The sequence below is a fragment of the Marmota flaviventris genome, chromosome 2 (assembly GCF_047511675.1).
Source record: "Marmota flaviventris isolate mMarFla1 chromosome 2, mMarFla1.hap1, whole genome shotgun sequence".
Lineage (NCBI taxonomy): Eukaryota > Metazoa > Chordata > Mammalia > Rodentia > Sciuridae > Marmota > Marmota flaviventris.
This window is the reverse complement of record NC_092499.1, coordinates 176866368-176875243: the sequence shown is the minus strand read 5'-3', so window position 1 is coordinate 176875243 and position 8876 is coordinate 176866368.

Sequence of the window (8876 nt, the reverse complement as noted above, 5' to 3'; positions counted from 1 at the left end):
CCTTTATACTCCCAGTGGGGTTTCCAAGTTTGAGGTTGTGATTTCCCGATTGCTCGAAGAGCAAAGACAAAATGAACGCAAACAGTTCACGATGCACAAAGACCCACGCCAGGTGGATATCGCAGCCTCGGGCTTCCATTTGTGTTTGTCAAAATAGCAATTAAAAATCTTTATCTTAAGGACTGAGATTTTTGGTGCATTTACATTTCACACTCAAGGCTCCTGGAATTTACCTTGTCCTTTGCCACAGTCTGGCTGGGCACACAATCACGAGCCACCACACAGCTTGTAGATTCAAACAGCAACTCTTTATTCCCGAACTCACACCAGCCGTCTACAATCACGTTCTGGGGAAATCCAAGTTCTCTGCCCAAATCCACGTTCTCTGCCCAAAATCACCTCCACTGGGCATCTATCTCCAAAATATACTGTCTGAATCCCATGAGAACTCAAGGGGAACTCAGGCAGCAGAATACGCCCTATTCCCAGGAGGAATAATCTTAAACCTTAAACCTGGAACCCAAACTGGGAACGCCCTAAACACGATTATCTTAAACCCGGAACACCCTAATCCGCCCTGGTCCTTGAGCAAGGTCACCTACATTCAATGTCACTGCAACATGGGGTACGCTGGCAAGGAAATTGTCATACCTACTTACTTGGCTAATGGCTCCCAGCAGTCCTTGGTGTAGGGTGTAGTTTATATGAAACAGAACTCTCTGGGATCCTAAATGACTTTTAAGGGTGTGACAGGGTTCCGAGGCCAAAAAGATTGAGATTCACCAATTGAAGGAATAAGGCGCCTTCAGCTCAAACTATCCAACAGGGGTAGGTGTTGGGTTCCAAGGTGCTGAGCCCAAAGGATTAAAGGGTCGGGAGGGGGCTGGGAACCTCACATCTGGCATCTCTTGTCCCGTTGCCTCCTGGTGCGTCTCCGCCCCTGCAGCCAAGGCACCTTCTCGTTTCCAGTGGTTTCCTTTTGCACCCAGAGCAGGAACCAAAGCCTTCCCCTTGGCCTCCTTCCAGGCCCTACGCACAGCTCTCCCTCACCTGGGGGCTTGCACACGCTGTCCCCCCACCCCAACATCTCCCTCCTCAGTCTTCCACTGAATGTTTTTTTTCATCCTCCAAGTTTCTTTTTGTGGCTGCATTTCTCATTTAGTTTTCAGTGGACACTTCAGACAAAAATCACATGTCTTTATGGAGCACCATGTGATGTCTTATGTATACACTGTGTCATGCTTAACTTAGGGTAAACAATCCCCTCCAACATTTATTATTTCTTCATGGTGAAAACCCTTCTAGCTTTTGGAAATGTGCAGTATGGTGTCAATACTTATGGTCACCCCATTGTCCAGTAGCACCCTGTTTCCTACTCCCACCTGACTGTGGCTTAGAATCTGCTAACCAGCCTCCCCCACCCCTATACGCCCCACCTCCGGTATTCAATGCTACTCTCAACTTCTATGAGATCCGCTTTTTCTTATTCCACCTATTTGTGAGATCAGGGGATGATTCTGTTTCTGTATCTGGCTTCTTTCATGTAACCTAATGATCTCCAGTTCCATTCATATTGTCTTAAAAGGATTTCATAATTTTATGGCTGAATAGTATTCCACTGAGTATATATGATCTTTTTTTTTTTTTGGTTCATTTATCTACTGATGGATAGTCGCGTGGTTTCCATTTCTTGGCTGTTGTGAACAGTGCTCAATAAATATGGGAGTGCAGACATCTCTTCCACACAACTGATTTCCTTTCCTTTGGATGTGTGTCTGGTAATGTGTCCTGTGTCAGTCATCCTCCAAGTTTCAACCTGGATGTCGTCTCCTCCAGGAAGCCTTCCCTGACAACCCACTGAAAGTAGGATTTTTGGACTGCACCTCTCAACCTCTTGTCTGCTTCCTTCAGGGACGTCATTGCCACCTATTTTATATTTATTATTTGGGATGTTCTCTCTCTTCTTGCCGTAAGACCCTGAGCTCCTCCAGGGCAGGAAGACCAACTGTCCCAACACTGGGTCTCAGCATGGAGGAGTGTTTGTTGACCTAATAAAGAAATTCATTAGGAAGGAAGGAAGGGAGGGAGGGAGGGGCCAGCAGACAAGAGAAGCCCTCGACTGCTGGTGCCCCGCCCTCGCTAGGAGACCCGCAGCGATGCAGACGGCTGAGACACCAGCGTCCAGCCTGGGGGGTGGTCACCCCGCCACCCATCAGCACTAATCGGGTGGGAGAAGGGACAGATGGGCCTGGCTGGAGAAATCCGCTAGAACTTGGATGATCTGAAGCTCCAGGCCTCTGCCGAGGAGGCTGCCCCCTGGACCGCCCACCCTGTGTCCCTTCAGGGCTCAGCTCAGGGACTCCTGCCTCTGAGGACTTCCCTGCTGTCCTTGGGGCAGAACGAACCCCCTCCTTGCCATGGGGTGAGATGGGGGTCTTTGATGAGGACAACCAGGCTCATTTCAAGTCATTAGCTTAGAGGAAGATCCAGGCAGCCTAGGTGCATGGTCAGCGCAGCCCTGAGAAGAGCTTGCATTCTAGAAAAACCCAATGTGAGCAAAATAAGCAAATCCCCCCCTGCCAGGGGGAGGGAGGGGGAAGGCCTCTGTGAGGGGGCAGGGAGACGCGGGCTCAGGTCCATCTCATAATATTAGAACTAAGCATATAACTGGATGATGAAACCCAGTTAACTGTTGTCACCCTCCTTTAGCTAGCAGTCCCTTCCAGGAAGCCCACTCCCTGGGGACAGGAACCATGTCTGTCTATTCTCTGCTCTGCCCCAGCATCTAGAAGGGCGCCCAAAGCAGAGTACACATTGTATATAAAGGACTCAGGATTCGGGTCTGCCAGGCCACCAGGTGTTCCTGTGGATTGTCATATTGAACCATGATGGTTAATGAGGTAAGGGTCACTCGTCATTCCCAGTTTATCAGTGGGGGAACTGGCACTGCCGGCCAAAGGCCGTGACTTCCCTAAAGCACACAGCTAGTAAACACCGGAGCCAGACCTGACCCACACAACGGGACCTCAGGACCTTACCCAGGTCCCTCCTAAGAACCTTTCCTTAATCCTCTTCGAGTCACCAGAGTCAAGGTGCCCTCAAGGAGCCTGTGGCCAGCGGAGATGTCCAGTCACCCACACCAGACAGACAGGTGTAGTCAGGGCTGCTAGGAGAGGTGACCCGAGGGTGGGGTGGGGGCACTGGGGGAGACAAAGGATGCTCAGCCCCAGTGGATGGGAGACTGTTCAGGAAGGGAGAGGGCAAGGGTGGTTCTAAGCAGGGAGAGGAGGAGGAGGAGGTGAAGGAGGAGGAGGAGGAAGAAAGAGGAGAGCCCTGCAGGGCCCAGCGACCAGGAGCTTTTTACCAGGACATCTCTGGGAATCCCATCCTGTCCCTGTCCGTGCCTGCACCATGCCGTGTCCCTGGCGGCCCTTTCCTTTCCCTGGTGTTCCCCAGTGTCCCCCATTCCGTCTCCTGGAGCTCCACTTCCTGCAGGGAGTCCAATGGCCACCACCCCTCCTCTTACCCTGCTGGGTCTCTTCCCCTCCTGTGCAGAGGCCTGTGCTGCAGCCCCAGCTCGGCCACTCTTGAATACCAGGTCAGCAGGGACCCACTGGGTGCCCCTGAGCAGGGCTGCGGTGGGACCCGTGTGGCACCACACACAGCACAGGTGGGACTCTCTGTCCTCACATGGCCCACTCCTCAGCCCTCTGAAGGCCACATCTGGTAGAAATTGGGGCTTGGAGTTTGAATAATTGGCATCAGGAATGACATCTCTGGGGACAGTCCCTACATTCTCATGGAGCAGCCAGGACAATTCTTCATAGAAGAAATTACAAGGCCCTTAATTAAAATTGCCCTCGAAACAAAAGACTCTGAAGCAAGAGTTTGGACCCCTTTGGAGCCTGACTCCAGCTGGCCCGCTGCACAGCACAGAGGCCGGACCGCGGGGAGGAGAGGCGCAGGCGCAGCTCGGCTCGCGGGGAGGTTCACCAAGGCCGCCTCTCGGACTCTACTGGCTGCAGAGAACCGGCCACGTGTGCAGGGTGTGAACTGGATGGGAAAGTCCAGGGGCAACACGCGTCCTTGGGATGGCGTCTCTCTCCACTTTTCTGCTCAGCATCCTTCAAAGTCAGCTGCGTCCTCTGGTCTCTGGGGAGGCCAGAAGGCTGCCTCTGGAGCCAGTTACCAAGGCCAAGGGGGACAGCAGCCTGACCGGCAAGGCCTGGGGTCCTTCCTGCAGGTTGCACTGGTCACAGGCAGGAGGGGGTTCCACAAACAGAAACTGGTAGAAGGAGGGTTGGCTCCTGGGGAGGTGAGCACGTGGCATTTTCTGTAAGGACCAACTGTCCCCTGGGCAGCCATTGTCCTCTTTCTACTCACCGAGGAGGAAGGAGCCTCGGTGACGTGCAGTTGCTCTCACAATCAGGAAGGGCAAAGGCAAGTTCCAAACGCAGCTCTGCCTGGCACTGGGCCCCGCCCTTCTCAATCCAGGCCACATCTGTTGGAACTCGGGGCGTGGTGTAGGGTAATTAGGAGAAGGATGACATCGCCAGGGGCCCTCCCTTGACACCCGCTCAGACAGCCTGACACTTGGTGGCATTGGCTTCAATCAAAGTCACACTCAGAGCAAACCCACTTGGGACTCTCTGGGGAGATGGAAGAGCTGAGAGGCCCGGCCACAGCTGGATCCAGAGGGACCTAGAGCCTCCGTCTTTCCTGGGCTTCGTGGGGTAGGACTGAAACATGGTAAGTAACATCTGGACAGCACATTCGACCTGGCATGGCCACCGTAGGTCCTTTGTTGTGTCTCCCCTTAGTTTTCTCCAACAGTCCTGCGAGGTTGGGGCTATTCTCAGTCCCTGTTGTTGAGCTGTAGGGACCGAGGCACCGTGTGGCCTCAGCTCAGGGGAAGAGCTGAGAAAATGCTCATGTCCGTAACTTACTGCAGAAAGACAAACGGAAAAACCTATCCGAGAGAGCAACGTGAAAGGAGAAAGGTTTATTTTGGCTCTTGGTGTCTGTCCACAGGCACTTGGCCCTGCGGCAGCACAGTCCCTCATGGTGGGAGCATGTGGTGGAGGAGGGCCCTTCACCTCGTGGCAGACAGGAAGCAGAGAGAGAGATGGGAAGGGGTGCATCTCCGTGTCCCCTTGAAGGGCACAGTCAGAAGACCTCACTTCCTCCCTAGCACTAGGCCATGCCTCCTAAAGACAGCCCCACCTTCCAATGGCACCATGGTCGGGTGACCAAGCCTTTCACATGGGGACACTCCGGATAGCAGTGCTATTGTTTATGGCTGAGTCTGAGCATCTTTCAGGTTCCTCCAAGCCCTGGATTTTGGGGTCTCTCCAGGACTCAATTTCCCCTTGCATAACTCTTTCCATCTCTCCGAGACTCGAGTTTCACCACATCATGGAATCAGCTCCTCCCATTCCTTTTCTTCTCTCCTTCTCTCCATCCACCTGAGCTTGGGAAAGGATCACACCCCACTGACCACAGGGACGGTCCACTCAGGGGCGGGGTGGGGGGTGTGTGTGACAGAGTTCTAGAAAGACTGTTGTTTCTGGTATTGTCTATCATAGATGGTGATGTCAAAGACACCCCCAAGAGTCATGCAGTGCGCAACCTTTACTACCTTGTACAGTGGCCCAGCCAAGTGTCCTTGTCTGTAAAATGATTCCTATGGGAGTCATCTCAAAAAAGTTGCTGGAAGAATCAGTGAGCCATCATCTGCAGATCACTGAGCACAGTAGGTGCTCAAAAGTAAAGATAAATTTCTTTGCACAAAGTTATCTGAGGTCACAAAGTTAAGAAAGGCAGAGCTCAGATTCACACTGAACCTGGCAAGTGACACTTTTCACTCTGTGCTTTTCACCAGATGGCTGAAGGGAAGGGGATGAAGGATTTGCCCCGTCCTGTTTTAGGCACAAAGTTAGCATTTAGACAGATCTTGGGGGATTAGTTTTAGACAGATCTTGGATAACCTGTGTGATTAGATGTGTGTGTGAGTGTGTGTGCGTGTGTGCGTGTGCACAGATGAAGAGGTGGAAGGTGGACAGACAGGTGCTTAGGAGGAAGGATGGACATAGGCACAAGTAGGTAGACACTTGGACACTTGGATGGGTAAATCCATGGGCAAGTGGAAGGGCAGGAGGAGGAGGCCGTGGGCAGCCAGATGGGCGGGCGGACAGAATTGTGCTGACAGCAGCACAGGCCGTTGTCTCTGGCCTTTTGGCCACCTCATCCCAGCTGCCTTTTCCAGTGGAAAAATTAAAAATCATGGGCCTTGGAAAGTCATTCCCTGTGTGGTCTGTTAATAGAGGCCCAGAAAGGCCAGCTGAGGTTGTCAACTCGCCCCACACCAGGACCCTGTCATTAGCCCCGTTCCCCCTACCCTGCCCTGGAGTAGAAGTATGAGCTGGTGGCCACGGAGGGACCGGGCCCCTCATTAAGCCTTATTAAGCCCACGGCAGGGGAGCGGGAAGGGGAGGGGAACTTTCTCCCAAAGGTCAGCAACTGGAAAAAGAAGGTCTGGACATGCTTTGGGTGGCCATCTGTTCTCCAGGCTGTAAATGTTCCTGGTCCAACTGGCCCCACCTCACCTTGCAGGCTGGGAAACCGAGGCCTGACCAGGAGCGGAGAAGGGCACTCAGAAGTCAGGACAGAACCAGCCCAAACTCAGACCTCTGGACCACGGCCTCGCCTCTCCTGAGACTCCCAGCCTCGAGAGACCAACATGGAGAGGGAAAGGAGGAGTGCGGCTCCTGCTGTATGCCAAGCCCTCGGGCAAAGCATCTTCTGTCCCTGAGGCCACCGGCCTCCTCTGTGTCCTCACTAATGACATGGAAAGTCTTATTTCTTTGCCCTTTCATTGACTCAACAGACTTATTAAGTAGGTATTATGGGTCAAACCTGGAACTCGGTGCTAAACTGTGGCGTGCACTAGGCAGAGTTTCCACCCTGATAGAGCTTGCCTTCTAGGAGGGGACGGGGACAGCAATAAGCAGACAAGATGTTCTAGGGAAAAAAAAAATGCGACTTTGATTTCCCACAGAAGGGACTTTCTGTGGAGGTCAGGGAGGGCCTCTCTGAGAAGATGACCATGGTCAAGGGGGTAGTTACCTATTCACTAACTGCACTCTCCCCTTCTCTGGCATGTGGGGGGAGTCTCTTCGCATCCAGGTGTGGTCACAGTTCTTGCCAATGGGGTGGGAGCAGAAGTGGTGAGTGCCACTCCCAGACCTAAGCCAGATGGATAAGCTTCCTTCAGCTCCTCTTTTTCCCCCCCTGGCTGAATGCAAATGGCAACAAGATGCCAGTAGAGAAGACCCACAAGATGAGAAGAGCCTGGGTCCCTGCATCACCACCTGGAGGAGAGCCACTCATGGCCCTGGGCATCAACTGCACGAGTGAGAAACAAACTCCTAGTGTGCTAGTCACACATGTGCTAGTCAAACATTTCAGGGGCAATTTATTACAGCACGTGAGCCTGGCCTAAGTCACACCACAATGTTTGGATTGAGACCCAAAAGACACGTGACCCACTGGGTTAGGGCAGGACTGAGCTGGGCATGTTGGGAGGACAGAAAAGTCACCAGTGCGGCCAGAATGCATAGCGTGAGAGGTGGGGGAGGAGGTGAGACAGGCAGCGGTGGCCTCACTCAGGCGTCTGGATTTTGGGGTAGGTTGATGCTGTGGGGCCTTCAACAGGGAAGAAATGGAGAAATGCCACCTGGTTCATACATGCAAAGAGCCCTCTGGTTGCTGTGTGGAGATGAGCTGGAGTGGACAAGGGGCGTGGACAAGGGGACCTGGTGCAGTCCTCCTGGTCAAGGCTGAGGGCAGAGCAAACTGAATGGATTCAGGATCTACTTGGGAGGACGTGCTGATGGGTCGTCGTGGAGGGCGAAGGAACCTAACAACCCACAAACGCTGGACAAACGCCAATGCGGAAGCCAATATATATCCACAGACACTTTTGGGGGTGCCTTTCCAGCTCTGAACACTTCCGACCCGTGCTTGTCTGATAACCCAGTTTACCTGGAAACCTGGCTCCTCCCCTGTCCTCGCTGATTGGACCAGAGATGGGTCACTGGCTGGGGCTCAGCCAATCAGATCATTCTGTGCATCAGAGCCCGGAGCTCGGTTTGGGCGTGGGTGGGGCCAGGCTGTCGGGCGCCGTACTTGATGGAGACCCCAGCGAAGGGTGAGCCTAGAAGCTGAGGAGGAACGAGCCCTCCGAGGACCATCCACCCGCCCCTAGGACGGGGGACATGTATCTTCGAGTGGAGTTAACCTCCCCCGTCCACAGCTGGAGAACTGCAGGTGCTCGAAACTGCTCCTCTCTGCTCGCCTGCTCCAGGAAGCCCTGGTGGGGTTCCCAGTGTCCACTGACGGTCTCAGCTGCCCCAGGCCACGCTCCCCAGGGCCCCCTCAGCTTGTTCCTCACAGTTTCCTCCTTCCTGCTGAGCAAGGAAAGCGGGGCTCCTGGGGATCCCCACTTTCCTGCGCAGCAGAGGAAGGGTCCTGCTTGGGCTTGGAACACGACCAGTCCCGAGAAGGGCCCTGCTTCTCTGCTCGCCGCTGCACTTGCCCCTGAACAGCCCACAGAGGTTTTCCGAGTTGCTGAGGGTCCCACGGTCAGAAGTCATCGGATACTCGGATCCCCCACCCCTCCTGGGTGCAGGGGCCAGAGCCATCCCCCTGCGTGATTTCCACATCTGAAACGCTTTCCCTTCTTCTCCTAGAGCTCCCCGCTCCAAATTCCTCCTGCTCCGTTATTAGTATATATACAAAATGAAAAAAATTAAGTTGTCTTAATCTTTTTCCATTTAGCTGACAGCAGGCTCCCATATGCCTGGGGTGAGACCATA